Source organism: Linepithema humile, chromosome 1 (assembly GCF_040581485.1).
Source record: "Linepithema humile isolate Giens D197 chromosome 1, Lhum_UNIL_v1.0, whole genome shotgun sequence".
NCBI lineage: Eukaryota > Metazoa > Arthropoda > Insecta > Hymenoptera > Formicidae > Linepithema > Linepithema humile.
In genome coordinates this window covers 5975001-5991001 of record NC_090128.1, presented here as the reverse complement: position 1 = coordinate 5991001, position 16001 = coordinate 5975001, and the positions used below count along the sequence as shown (strand labels likewise).

Genomic DNA, 16001 nt, shown 5'->3' with positions numbered 1-16001 from the left:
GACGGATGAACGAGTATGTGCGCTTATATGAATGTTATAGCCTACTATTCGTTGTGAAACAGGTCGTTTCTGCAGTCATGCGCATACAGTAACATTCGTGAAAGTAAATCCGTATCCACTCGTTCAGGAGAAAAATGACTCCTTTATGGAGACTCGCTTCCTGCATTTATCCTTATTTGCTGCGCGATTCAATTTGCTCGCGTGATGACTTATGATTTCCGGCGATTTATCCGACATGTTTCGGAGACGTCTGGCGACCAAGCATCAGAAATGCCAAACAGCGTAAGCGACAAAAATATCTCTCGCGCAACTCACGCTTTTCTTTAAACACGCAAACTTTATCACTCTATCGTTATTTTCAACAACACATTATTTTTTTATCGCTTATAACTGTAACGCATAGTTTATGGCATCAATTTTTTATTTATTCCAAATTATTATTTTGGCACCACTTACCAATTCTGCATTTCCAGTCTATCAATTCCGGCTATCGAGGTATATCCCACGAAAACGCTTATAAATCTGAAAAAAATAAATAATATTCTGTTAATATTGTGTATTAAATAAATCAATATTTCTACATAATAGTTTACTAAGTACACATATAAATTACTCCAACAATAATATACCTATGCCCATTATCTTTACGCTGATGTGAGCAATCACGCAATTACTGTAGTGAATAAACAATTTTATCGTGCACAGTCTTTCTATGACGCGATATCTTTCAACACTTAACTCAAAAGGAAAAAAAAATTTATAAAAATGCAATTATCGAATTTTCTAGAATTAATTATTCTGAAAATTCAATTTATTAAATTCTGCAAATCTCAAACTTTTTCTTCTTTAAATATTTTTTAATAAATGATACTTTTTATAAATAAATGATTCTTTTTCTTTTTATCAACATTTTTTTATAATATGTAATCAAAATACAAAAAGTTAACTAATTTAGAAATATCTAACTAATATTATAAAAAAGATATCGTCGAACGTTTATAATTCATAAGAAATAAGACATTTTAAAAATAAAAATTAATTTTTTTTTAATTTATATAATTCTATTGGTAATTAAACAAATATATATTTTAATATGTGTTTAGTTATTTCCTCTGCCTGAGGCAATCGAACATGATGAGTGTATACAATTATCATAACTCGAGAGTTCAAGTTAATATCTATATTAAACATTAAGAGATAATAATGTACAACGTATTAAATCGATATCTTTCGGTTGTAGCAAACATAAGGAAACAATCGGGGCAGGAAGTTTCTTTTAGCTGCACAAAAATCTGCGATTTATTCCTTCAGGAAGATATTATATCGACATATAATGCAACGTCAACGTGACCACAGGCGATAGCTTCTCTACGTTCTGTTCAATATTTCTGTTATAATGTTTTCTGTGTTACGATCAACGCGCGTTTTATGCTTATCTTTACGAGCTTTTAACCTACGGAAGGACGGCTGAAGATACAGAGCAGATATAATACGAAATTGTTCAACAAATAGTTAAAAAAAAATGTTCACTCTAATTTGCGTGTAAATTTTTTTTTCTCAGAAAATAACAACGCGTCATACATGTTTTGCCTTTAAATAAAAATATCGTATCTATAAAATATAAATATAAAAATAAATATAAATAAAAATATAAAAATTATTCGCATAATATTTAAATAAGAATTTATATAACGTTCTAGCAAGATTGTGCAAATAAATTTATTTCATAATGTACGAATTTTTAGAAATAACCGCGACAACAATAAAATAGAAAATTAAATATACATATACTTAGTATTTGATATATTCATTAAAGTTGAGTTCTAAATTCGTCTTTTTATGTTTAACATACATGAGTCATTCAGAAATAAAATAATGAATATTTTCTTTTCTTCGAAAATGCTAATTTAGATTCTATGCTTAATATAGTGTCATTATTGATTTCTTATTAAAAAAATATACAATACACTATTCATTACACTTTTTGAAGTTTCCACTACTTCAAAAGTGTACTTTAATTTATGTAAAAATAATATTTTATTGACACTTTCAAAATTTAATTCTTTAAAAGGTAATCATTAACTGGATTTTAAATTAAGTGTTTTCTGAAAAAAATCAATTTTAAATTCATCAAAATATCAATTGTTTAAATTGAAAAAATAATAATAGGCTTATAAATCATATTTTGTTAACAAATATATCTTCACACGATCATGTTTCTATAGAAATTCGATAAATCCATACAAAAAATTTTTTTGCGCACAAATGCTACACTATATTCAAATACTTTAATATTACATCTTTAACGATAGCAAAGTCAAAGTTTTCCGGTTCCGGATATATATTAGTTCGATATAGCGAACGAGACAGAAAAATAAACGCCGAAAATCAATGAACGAGCGCCATATAACCGCGAGCGTTTTCCTAGGAAACCGACAGCGACGCGATAAATATCCAACGCAGTAAAACCGGGCGTTAATGCACGCCAGGCCGATTTGTTTAATCCGGTCGATATTTTGCACGAGGTCCTGTAAGCCGTGATCCCGATACGATTTGGCAATCCCGTCACCGGAAATAGGCTCGTAAAAGTGTGTAACACGATAAACCGACCGTGACACGTTTTGCGCGCCGCTACAGAGACACTAAACTACACTACGATATTTCAAAAGCACCGATACTATTATTTTGATGCTTGCGTAGTATCAGTATTCTTCCTTAAGAATATTTGCAAGTAAATTTATTACTGCAATCACGATGTTAATATTGACCACACAATTTTTTTATTTTTTAAAGTTTCCTTTTGCGTTTCTTAATATTTTTCCCTAACGTTTCTTTATATTTTTCTTTCTACTATACCGTGGTATACGAAATGTGTGAACCTTGATGACAAAAACGTAAATCACTGTAATACCTCAGATTAACGAGTTTTCCACATGGCGGGTAGCCATTAGAGACAACAGCAATTTGTTATACTGTGTGCATAATGACAATCCTTTTATTACTCTTCGTTGAAGACACACCAACCATTTGTTTCATGCACTTTTTTTAATCGTTGTTGTTATGGTTTATGCATCTTAGATGCAGATATTAAGTCGTATAAAATTTTTTGGTAAAATAAACATAATGATAAGGACATTTCAAATACATTAAAACAATGTTGAACGAGATCTGCAGAATTTTCGTTTGTAATTTGATGAACATCTAGCATTTCTTGTATTATTTAATACTGCGAATCCAATAAAATAATTGGATAGACACATTTAGCACATGCAGAACACGAAATGTCGTGTGGAATCAATGGATTTTATGCACATTTTCCGAACAAACTTATAGTGTTTTCGCGCTCAAAGTAATAACAGTACTTTTTATCGCTCACGATAGTTGCTGCTCATTTATGGACACGCGGAAAAATCGTTAAAAGGTCGTTAAGCGGGGAATTACGGTTTGGTTCGAGCTACTCAATCATTAAAAATCGCGTTTTGTTTCAATGCAATAAAGTAGAATCTTTTTATTTCGATATGTAAATCCGATCTGATTTCCGATGCAAAACGATAAGAATATAATTCCTATAGTTTATTTCTGCGCTCTCAAGCGAGTCAAATTGAACATAAATAAACGCTACAAAAATTGGTAGCCACTCCTAAATGCAATATAGTATTTTAATAAAAAATTGCATAATTAAATGTCAATATTAAATTGTAAAAAAAGGCAAGTCATAATAAACAAAATATATAACACAGATAAAGATACCTTAATATTTTTTCACAAAAAAAAAGAAAAAAAAAACAATAATGATTAATAATAATAAAGTTTTTCAACAAGTATAATTATACGCAGTCTCACATTCTCATGTGTTGGGAGTTTTAAATAAATTCTTAAATCTTTGCATTTTGTGAATTATATAATAACAAATATAAATCACTCGAGTATTGTTGAAATCGATATGCGTGCCTGTGTAAGCATACGCCAGTTTTGAAAACATCTCAAATGTTTTTGATGAACAATGCACGACAAACCGCAATGCATACTGTACACGCATATCGCACCCACTATGCTATATTTTCGAATCGAGACATGCACATACGTTAGCGTGACACTTGCAATCTGAACCACTCGCGGAAATACCAGCTTCGAACTTAATGTACCGAGAGCGTGGGCGATACCACGGAAAAGTGTCAATTCGAGACTCGCGGTGTTATCCTGCTAAGCCGGTTTTATCTAATACGCTTCTTGAACATCCAACAAATAAAAATATTTGCGCGTTTTATGCAAAATTATAATATATATAATCGCAATTCTTAAATTCAGAAATTCCTATATTAATGCAAACAAATTCGAAATAATCGATTTAAAATAAAATAAAATTAATAAAATTAAATTAATATTTTTATTATTTAAAAAATTTTTATTTTATTTTTATTTCTTATCAGGTATTTGCAAAAGATTGGTTTTAGTTTACATGATAATAAATAATAGCGCGATGAAAATTGTAGTCACTAGAATTGCTACCATTTTTAAATTCGTGGTAAGAAAATGCATAAGCTACACAGAAGACGATTTGTCTTCTACCTGGAGAAAGCTCAGAAGTAGCAACCTGAATATTACAGGCATCGGGAACTGGCGGGGGCTTTATCTCCGCATCGGGAACTGGCGGGGGCTTTTACAAGCACATCAACGCAAGTACCGATATTACGAGCGCTTTCACGACGAGGCAGATGGAAAAGAATGGCCGACTCTACCTCAAAAGGAATTCTGTCAGTGTCGACGTCTTGTTTACGCTCGTTTGAATTGTCAAATTCATTCCGGCTCGCACCGGGCATTTTATTCCCCACGGAGAGAAGTACGAGAAAATACATAGATCGTATTTTATTTGGATATATGTAGTACGAAATATAAAGACAAGTTAAGTGAATAAACCGAAGCTCGGTAAATATAAAACTGTACACGTGCTTTTTTTCAAGGCAATAAAAAACGACAAGAGTGAAAAGCGATACAAACTACGACACTTTTGTCTACTCAGCTAGCACAGGTGGATATCGTGTGTTCCCACACGTTTCCATCGTAAAAAAAAGAAGAGAGAAACGAAACAACAGCAGCAATTTTCATGTCCGACTTCCGGCGGTCTAGTTGTTCCGTTTGAACATCGTTAACTTACATTACGCGCCTACCGATACTAGCCGTGATTCTAAATTGCTGTGAGTTGCTGTGAATAGCCTAGTATTTTATATAATCTGCTTTGAAATAAGTATTTCAATATTTATAGATAATGCGCTAACAATTAATTTTATCTAACTATTTCAGAATATTTTATTACTTATTAATGAAATAATTCAAGTCGTTAAATGCCCAATTTCAAAATCGTATTATATTTAACACAAACACGACTTATAATTTAAAAAATTTTTTTCACTACATGTTACTTTAAACTCGACAAAAATTGCGAATGACGGATTATATAAAGCTCCGATATATTTCGATAAGCACAGAAAATTTTATGATATCACAATATGCGACAAATGGTGATAAAGCATTGGGAGGAAAAAAAACATGAAGCTCGTTATGTTAATACGTTTAAGAACGCTCGCGATCGCCTTGAGGCGTGTAAAAGGAAAAATCGCAAAGCGGTCTTTTGAAATACAAAAAAAGATCGCGCATCACTGACGTGGCTCATCGAACGAGCAGCACGCGTTACGAGCGTCTGCTTTTTAAAGCTCCTCCCTCGTTGTAGCGTCATTATATGCTCCGATAAGTCTGGTAATACTCTTTAATAAGTAGCTCGGCCAGCGAGATACTGGAAAAGAGCGATTTGTATTTGACGGCTCAGCATCGTGTAAAACGCATTTATTAACTAAATCAAAAATTTCACTTCCGCCGTATGAATTTGGAAATATTAATCGACTTAAATGCAACAAACAATCAATCGCCGGTTGTTTACGTGGAATAAGAAGTACGATAAACATTTTATAATAATTAATAACGTTATTTACATCATTTACGAGATAATTTTATATATATCAGAAAAAGTTTATTATATAGCGACATTTGGATTATATTTTACAAGAATGTAAAATAAAATATAATTAATTCGCATCGATGTATAAACAATTTCTCGCGTTGTCGCTTATATTTTTCATTTTCCCTTCAATTAAATCTGCAAGATATATTTTATAAACTTATTTTAATACATTATTGTATTATTGATACAAAAATGTGCTGTATTGCATACGTATGCATATATACATAAAATTTATTAAATACGTCTGTTTATTGATGCATTAAACATCAATATGTAAAATATAGTATCAAAAACGTAATATTGTATTGTAACATAATATGAATTTTGAATTATTCCCGTCATCACATTCCCTGGCTTTCATCCAACTAAATTTGCATAATTAATTATTTCACCGAGAAGATGGCTAGTATCTCATTAAAATTCATTTAAATAAATGCATTTCAGTTTCTACAAATTATCTAAAATTAGTTGATGCAAAAGTCGATATTCTTTTACATTGGATCAGCTATTAGTGTGACCCAAAATACGAAAAACTCAAAAATGTTGCTTGCGTATTTTAAATACAGAATATACTACTAAATATAAAAATATATAAAAAAATAGTGCAAATATAGATATAAATATAAAAATAGTAAAATAAATAAATATTCTGTGATAAAGCGGTGTTGGTTGTTGTTCGTTGAAAATCAAAGGTCAAAAGAAAAATTGCATTAAAAAATAGACTCCAAGTTTCGTACGGTTATCTTTTTTTGGTCAGACTTATACTGGAAACAAGACAAAAAGACACACCGGAAGCGAAGAGTGAATGAGAAAAAAGCCGGTTTTTACGGGTGTGCTCGTGCGGCATAGTTTTATGAGCGATTGTTAAAGAACCTTTGGTTTACTAACGATACTAATGGGTGTCGTGGGGCAACGAAAGAGTTATCGTCGGCGTAAGAAAGCCATAGTCACAATACCTCGTACAGGTCGATAAATAATCCTGCGAGAGTACCGCACCGCTACCGTTGAGTTCCGTATGCCGCATGCGTGTGTGTGCGTGTGCGTAAGCGTGTGTGTATCCTTTGTCCCACGCGATGGTGATCCGATATGTACAAACGTACAGGGTATAAAGAGCAGGACGCAAAGAGCGACAAGAAGGCCCGAAGGCGGCAAAAGCCGAACGCACTTTATTATTTACGTATCCACATTGGTCGGCGAAGGAAGGAACAGACACACTCACAGACTCACTCAACTCATTCCATTCGTAAGAAAAGGAACGAGCGGATACGACACGATACACAACGTATGCACTCTCACTCACTAATTTCACACCGGCATGCGTGCAGCTACACACGCATATACGCACACACGTGCATGCTAATACGTGATGGATGCATACACACTCTCATCGCTCGGCTGCGTCGAAGAGACCCGAACAGCCGTTGAGGGACTGCGACGAATAAAAGCATGCGGCGACCGATGAAAACTTGTGAACTTTACGCTCCGATATCACTGTGTTGGCAGAAACGCACTGATTATAGAGAGCTACTTTATTTTTACTATTTCGTATCACAAAATCGTTTTCGGAGTCGCGTTACTTTAACTGTATTTCGCGCATCGCACCACGCCAGCTTGGACGCTTGGCGTTCACTGAGCGAACGTCAGCCCCCTCCATCGTGCATAATGCTGCCATCACCATTACCACCACCATCACCACTACCACCACCATTCTACCGAAGGTACTGCCACTACAGCTAAGCTGACGGTTGTCGCGATAGCCGCATTTGTCAGGATCATTCCTTTCTCAGGAAGAATATCGATATGATTGTTTCGATGCATTATCGAATATATTCGATACATTAAATTTAGCATATGCTAAAATTGCAAGATAAAAATTCACATAGACTTCTACAAAACATATCAAGAATATATTAAAATAAAACAGACAATTTTAAACGATAAAATTGCACTGTGTGTGTGTGTGTGTGTGTGTGTGAATGCAGTAAATATATCTATGATGTGTGTAATGTCTAAACAAATTCTAAAAATTACAAGTTATTTCAAATTAAATGTATTTTATGATGTAACAGATTCTAAAAAAATTCTAAAAACAAAAGTTGCACACTGTAGATTTTGATTTATGCACAATGTAATTCATTTTTATTATATCGTGTAAAAATATATGAAAAAATATACGTGGAAAAATTGCAGATTTTTATACAAATATGATAATAAAAAAAGAACTTGCAATTTCTTTTCTAAAAGTCCAGACATGAAAAAGATTGTTTATAGCTTGGAGATGTTATTAGGTAGGCATGGTCGTTACGCATGTTACCGCACATTACATCGGCGTGGCTGAACAATAAACCATGCGTTTACGACGTCTATAGTCTATTCATTAGTGTTCGTCGAAACTGTGAAATTCGTGATTACTTTATGCCAGAAATGGTACGATGGACTTCGCACGAGTCCAGCCAGAAATAGCCTCAGGGAGGAACGAAAAGAAAACATGTGGCGAGGATTCGAAAAGAATCGTTCTACCGGTGTCTATTCACCGACGCGACTAATTGCACGTATCTTTTGAGAGACCAAGGTAAAATACACGTTTGAAAAAAACTCACGACCAAAAGACGCGACTCCCCCTTTAGTTATTACTAGGCCCGTCAACATTTTTGCAATTCAAATTGCAGCCTCGGGAGATAATAGTTTGCATTCGCGTCGCTCATATAATACTAAACGCGCGCTTGTCTAGTTTCAACTTTTATTTAAACTCGAGATTCGAAAAAGCTACAGTAGTTTCCTATAAAATAATTCTCACCGACTTTAACGATAAATTAATTCTAAATATGTGCGACCATCAAGTTTCCATTATTGACTAATATTAAGATAGCATCGAGTACAAGAGATAAATATAGAAGTTGATGGTCATATTTATGAATAAATGTACAGCTTATTTAAATGTCTTCATTTAACTCGTTTGTTCAAGAATTAATAATAGCAAAAAATTAATGTAAAAAAATTGTTAGTGAACGTAGAAGTATTTATCACTGAATCATCTTTTCTAATATTTCTTTGTCCGCGTGTAATAATAACGCGAAGTATAAAATATATGGACATAAATAAATTCAGCATCGATTATGCATACTTGTCGCTAACTACATTAAAAGAAAGAAAAGATGTCGAGTCATTTTCTTCTCTCTATATGATGTAAAATATATATATTTAGTGAAAAATATATGATCTGTCGAGATTTGCCTTCTTATTTTTACGATAATATACAAGCCTATCGAAAATTATATATGAATGTTATTCGAAATTATATAACAATTTGAAATGAATTAGAATGAAACATTTGAGCTATTTGAGTGTGTACTAGATAGTCAATTATCTACCGGATATGGGAAACCGTTTAATCTTAATATAACCCAATAGATTATTGAAAATACAACCGGATAATGGTAAAGCTATTCAAGATACCCCTTGGCTCTTCTCAGAGTCAGGTATGCCTGAAGCTGAATGAGTCAGGTCGGCGAAACAAAGGGTCGCTTATTAGGGGCTAATAGCTTGCTGTGATCCGAAAATGAAAGTAAAGTCGTACACAAAAATCAATTTTCAAATAGAGATGTGTGGAGATAAAATTTCAAGAAGATACGCTTTTTTATTACCTTGGAATGTAGTGAGCACGACTCACGCAAAAGTAAAAATAATATTTAATCCATCATTTATTTTTCAACGACTTATATCATTTTTCTTCTCATTGTTTTTAAATGGCACAACGGCATTCATTTTTCACGAGCAGAACAATCTTTTTATTTTCGATTGAAGACATCTCAGTGTAATGACATCAATCATTCTCGTGTGATTAAGTAACGCAGTTCGGGCTACTTAATTTATTGAAGATCGCTTTATTACGAATAAGAGAAAAAGATATATATACACACATAGGCACAATCACAACGTCATTTAATAATAATCGACGGAAACTCCGCTCGGTCATCAAATTACATGGACACGTTTTAAGGTTCTTCTCACTTTTATATTCTCCTCGCACGCGAAAGAACACGGTCCCGCAGCCTATAACGCGCGTTTAAATGCGAGAGGCATATTTGACCATTAAGCGCCGTGAAGTAAAGTGTGAAAAAATATGTGCGAGCGGGGTGCAACGGTGAAGAAATTGCATGCGAAAACCTCCGAGCGTCCGTAAACGAGCGGAAAAGTTTTATGCTCCCTCTCTCTCCTCTTTTTCGCGTGCGTGTACGGGAAGAGAAATGCATATTCGCGGAAACGCGCCGGAAAAACGGGAAAACGTGAAAGTTCGTAGTTGGCGCACGTATCCGAAGCTTGAAAAATATGTGGACTCAGAGCTCCTGCCAACATGCAAGTTTCTCGACAACGCCGTTCGCGGAAAACTAGCGCGTTCGTCGCGGACGACGGTCACTTTTCTGACAATGTTCCTTGCTTCTCTTCTATTTTTACCAAGGCATTTATCATTATTCAATGAGAATTCCACTACGTTTAACCCCACGCGTATTAAATTAATTATACGCGCGATTTCAACACATCGTTATTATATAGTATTTTTAATATCAAATTTGCGATACCAAAAATTAGCATTAAAATACAATTTTTTAACTAATCACTTAATATTTTTGAACATTTAGCAATTAGGTAAAAAATTTTTGATCATTAAAATATATAAAAATTATGTAAAAAATAAAAAATCTAGATGCAAAAAAACAATACAGAAACTATTCGTTCAGTCTTAATATTACATATCTATAATTATTTTAGATTCATATCTTTCAAATGAAACTTTAGATTTGATGCACATACACACACTAGATTCCTTACACATTGTTGCATATATTTATAACATTTTTCAATGCCACAATTTCTTAAAATCCTGCATAGTTTTTCAGACAGTTCGAAATTCTTATGGCAGCTTGCCACACTAACGTATACGTTTAGTAAATATCAGGTAATGTTCTCATGTTAATAACTTATAACTGTTTATCTTTACATTTAGCAGCGCGTATACTATCTTCTTATGGAATATAACTAACACTAAAAGGCCGCAGGTTGTCATAATGCGTGCGGCGAGGAATGCTTTTGGCCCCGTGAATCATCTCCCCATCGGCTGGAGCGAGAAGGAACACAAAAGAGATTTCGCATTGACACGAATTCACTCTGTCGGTCCTCAACAATTAAACCTATATAGAACACCTGGTGGATCGATGCCGAGGGCGAAAGACCCTTCTCCGCTACGCATCGCCCTCGGTATTCATTGAGGACGAATAAACTCGAAGCGGGAACGACTTGACGACAAAATCTCCGAAATCTCTCGCGACAGTCGCTTTTCCAATTTATTTCAACGCCAATTGTATTGCACAATACGCATTTATTCGTAAATTAGCTTTCTCTCTGTAATTCTCTTAAAAGACAAAGAAAACCTAAAGTCAATCAATTTCAAAAGATTTACGAATCTGTATCTATAAAAATAATAAGTATTTTCGATAGCTAAGGAATATAAAACAATATTTTGTAACAATATACATGTTTGTGTGGTACAGTAATATATTATCAACTTTGCAACTTGCAAAGATAAAAGTTCCAAAAGAAAAAGATCATCAAGTACTTGCTTGGCAGTGTGCTATACGATCCGGCAATGTTAAAGATCCATTATCTACCGGCCGGAGTTGTGGAAGAGAACGACGACAATAAATCAATATCTAGAAAGCATTACGGACGTATCTCGCATACGACAATCCAACTTATCGCTGTTCACACAATCCACGATGTAACATATCGTACGCATCGATAATACCGACGCGGTAATATCTACTCTACTTTTCTGTGAACTGTTTACTTAGCCATACTTATCATATTATGCCAACTTAATAAAAAAGAATGAGTTGATAATGGGCAACTGATTTGGTTTAGCATGAAAAACAATGTAAAAACACGAAAATTTCTTACAACAGTTAACGTTTGTCAATTCTAGAAAACACCCCTGTCGAGCTGGCCCCCCACCTAGCACAAATAAAAAAACCAATAGCGCAAAATTATAAGCTATTTATGAGCTTTCATATTCCACAAATTAAAATTTTTGAGCTCGTCACGCTGAGCATGAATGTAATGTTTTTCGTGGGGAGGAGGGGGGGGGGGGCTGAGTCGATATCGATATAAAAATAAAAATATTGAATCAATTTTTGCGATAGAATTAAGGGCTATTTATGAGCTTTTGAACTGAATAGTTTCGATTTTTAAGCTCACTCCCTTAGTCCTCAAACAACTCTTAATCGATATCGACTCAGCCCCCCCCCCCCCCCGGCATTTTTGCTATTGGTTTTTTTATTTGTGCAAGGTGGGGGGGGGGCAGCTCGACAGGGGTCTAGAAAACACGAAAACCAGAATAACAATAGAGCTGTGAATTTATATATATTCATTTTTTTTCCAGAAGTAATCAACTTCGGATTGATCGAAGAGCCCGCAAGCTAACGGAAGTGCGATGAACCCGGGATACTGTAGATGGTTGCGCGTGCGAGGGGGGGGGAGGGGGGGAGTATATTGCCGCGGAGAGAAGACACGTGCGCAAATCGATCTACTAAAATGGCTCTTGCTATCCGAAATATTGGCAACCATCATCATCGCATAAATAATGAAGAGCATCACGAAGTCTCTCTGTGTAATATCCAAATCCTTGCTTATTATTCATGTATCGTTCGTAGTACGTAGGTAAACTATTGTAAAAAAAAACAACGTTACACAAAAAAAAATAGCAAAACGTAATTACACCACGTGGATGAACAAATAATTCTACCGTGCGTGTCCGCATCGCTAATTTCCTCATGCATTTTTCGTGCATAATTTATCGTCGGCTTTTTGCACGTGATTGCGACTTCTCGGCTTGTCGCAGCATTATATGTGTTTTTTAATGAAGCTACCAATGTCGGTGGCCAAAGTACGCAATGTCAAAATTATTAGCAAAGCAAATGTACGTTTACTTATTTCGTCTATTATAAATAGTATTAATGCGATTGCGTTTTAATTGACAAGCACACGTAAATAAATATTATTATTATTATCCAGAATATTATAAAATTAATTAATTAATTTATAAAATACTGATTTTATAAAGAATAAACATACTAAACATAAACATACACACAGAGAGAAAATATAATAGCGTACTATGTTTCTCAAAAATACATATTTATTCCGTGTATCACGGATGGAATTCTGTCTCCTATTTTGTGATAGAATACAAATGGCATGAAATAAACTTAAAAAAGAGTTACGCAAAAAAAAAAAAAGAAGTAAAAATAAAAAAGTAGATGAATAAAACAACGTTTCAACGATACGATACGACGCGCGTTTCCTGTATCAGCGATAGAGTTTCGCATTTCGATGGTTTCGAAGCAAGCAAACTCGGTTACGGAAGATCTCCCGGTGCGCGATCGCAAAAGATGCTTCGCTTCCTGCGAAACGTTCTCCAATATCCTTGTCTCTTTTCCACGGATACCTTCGGTTAGAGACGCTTCCCGTTTCCGAGCGTTGAAAGCGCGCGAGACTTCCACGCGGAGCAAACTTGGTCGCTTAACTATCGCGCGCACGGAATAAGACAAACTTTCGCCGTGAATTCCATTTCCACGCCTGTCAGAACAAGAGAAACATTCCCCCGGCGCCTCCCCCCTTCGCCACTCTTCAACCACCTCCCGCTTCCGAGAGACCGTGACAAGCCGAACAGCTGTAAGTATATTTCCAACGAGAAACCCCGAACCCGCGCTCTCGTAAAGATAATCTTTCGCTCGTGTATTTTTGCGACAAAGAGCACCTCAGGACCCGCTCATAAATCGCTCTCGTGACAGTTCCGAGAAGAAAGATCGAGTAGACGGCCGGTCGAATTGTCACGATACTCGAGTCAATCGTGATTCCCTACCTGTGTCGGTGGGAATGCCAACAATAATGCTATCAATGTGTCGATACCTCCAAGTATTGACATACTGATGGTATTATTGTCTAGTGCCTCAATAATTTCCTACAAGCGTTACTACACTGTAAAGAATTAGCCTAAAATTGTAATTATTAATTTGAGCGATCTGCTTTATTACAACACCAGAAATTAATTTTAAATTGACCTAAAAATTTTAAATTTGGATCTGTAATGGTTGTAATTTTACAACAAAATATCAATGTATGCATCGCTAATTATTAAAAATAATAAATATTTTAATTTTTCCTCATATTTATACTTATATGTCTCTCTTTTATCTCACTTGACATGTTTTTCAAAAATGTAAAAAATTCTCATCAAACAGATTAATTTTGAAATTGATAACGGTACTGAAATTTAAATTTGATGATAAGTAAACATCGATACGCTTTTCAATAATAGTGTCGATACGAAATCACAATGTAATGAGCACAGGGGAATGCTATCGAGTGGGAAGAATGCTACGGGCGAGCTTTCAATTGATCGATCGGCAAGAGGAACGCTCAAGTATAGTAATCGTGGTCACTCTGTTCCGAATGGAAGCACGTGATTACGCGCGGCAATGATATCTCATAGCTCAGTTGAAAATTGGCCTCAGGTTACGATGTTTTATGTAATCAACCAGTCGCTGAGACGGTTTAATGCCATGCTTCAGCATCGGTTACCGTTGACAAAGCTCGCGATTTTTACAAATGTTATATGATCATCGATGATTGCTTCAGAGAAATCCATGTGTTGTTACATCGCCCCCATATAGAAAACATTGTAACAACTCAGGATGACATAGCGATAAACAATTCTCCCATTTTTTTACAAAGTTTCACATAGCCGTTTTATACCGTTACGAAATTAATCGGCATTATATTTGAGCAAACTTAATAAAAATTAATGTAGATATTTAGCATTTGCACAAAAAAGTATTTCAAGTTGTTTACAAGAAAGAAATTTATTACCTGTGCAATTTTTATTTTTAGTGTAATATGATATTTTATCTTTAGTGTATTATGTGGAGATATGAAATTTGAGATATGGAACTGTATTACCATATTATTATATATACGCGGTGGAAATATTCAGACTAACTGTGATTTTCCAGATTTGTATAATATAATTTAGTCGACTTATGTAGAATAATAAATAACAAAAGAAGTAAATTTTAAACAAGAAATTAGTGTGTGTTTTCGTTAATTTAAATATGTCAGTCAGATTTTATTTGTTTTCACCGAAGTCACATTTCTATTTGCACGAATAATTTATTAATATTCCTCGTTATAATAAGAAATAGCGGTAAAACCAGTCTGACTGCCTCGTTGATTCGCAAATGCAAATAAATTGCTGTGAGAGAGTAATTTTTCAATTAAAATTAGTTTCATCTTTATTATTTATACCAAATACGACGTATCTCATTCATATATGCACCGACAAGTCCTATACGTGATATTTCAAATAAATTATAAATGTTTATTTCGTAACAACAAAAAATTTCATTTCCATCATGCGCGCGTACAAGTTTTCAAAATAATCGATATATTTACATCCGAGATAAACTGATTAACAATATAAATTTGAAATAAAAATATACACTATGAAATATATCCGGAAATATTTCACAGCACCGCCTGCACGGTAAAACCGATTTTTTCAACAGCTCGCTCATGTTAAAGTACAAAAGCCCAGACCGAAGAAAGCTTTTCCGATGCAAGTTTGTCGTGCGTAATAACGTCGTATATGTAATCCGCTTCGCGTAACGCGCCCGGTACATAATACATATAATGCAGCGCTCGCTCGTCATAACTTGCGGCAGCATTATAAGTTATATAGGGGCCGCAGATGTGCCGGCCGCGATTGATCCTATTACTATCGTCCTAGGCATCTATCTGTCACGTCCACGATCGATACCAGCCAGGAATCTCCATTAAACACGGCCTAAAGCAGAACCGTGTACACAACCGACGGGGCAAACTATTGCTTCATTAAGTGGAAGAAGGAACTGGCACGAGGAAGGATCGCTAT

At 34.6% G+C, this 16001-nt stretch overlaps 1 protein-coding gene across 5 annotated transcripts in view; it reads right to left on the bottom strand.

Moving 5' to 3' along the window:
• Window positions 1-16001, bottom strand: part of LOC105679791 (zinc finger protein 608-like) — a 138025-nt gene that overhangs the window by 83983 nt on the left and 38041 nt on the right. For 3 of the 5 annotated variants that reach the window (XM_067361117.1, XM_067361116.1, XM_067361119.1), the window contains one exon: window positions 457-522. The exons of 1 other annotated variant lie outside the window; for it this stretch is intronic. The gene's annotated coding sequence lies outside the window, so the exon portion shown is untranslated. Of the gene's footprint in view, window positions 1-456; window positions 523-6972; window positions 7649-16001 lie in introns of those variants that run through there. One more of the 5 variants, XM_067361118.1, reaches the window with a different exon arrangement.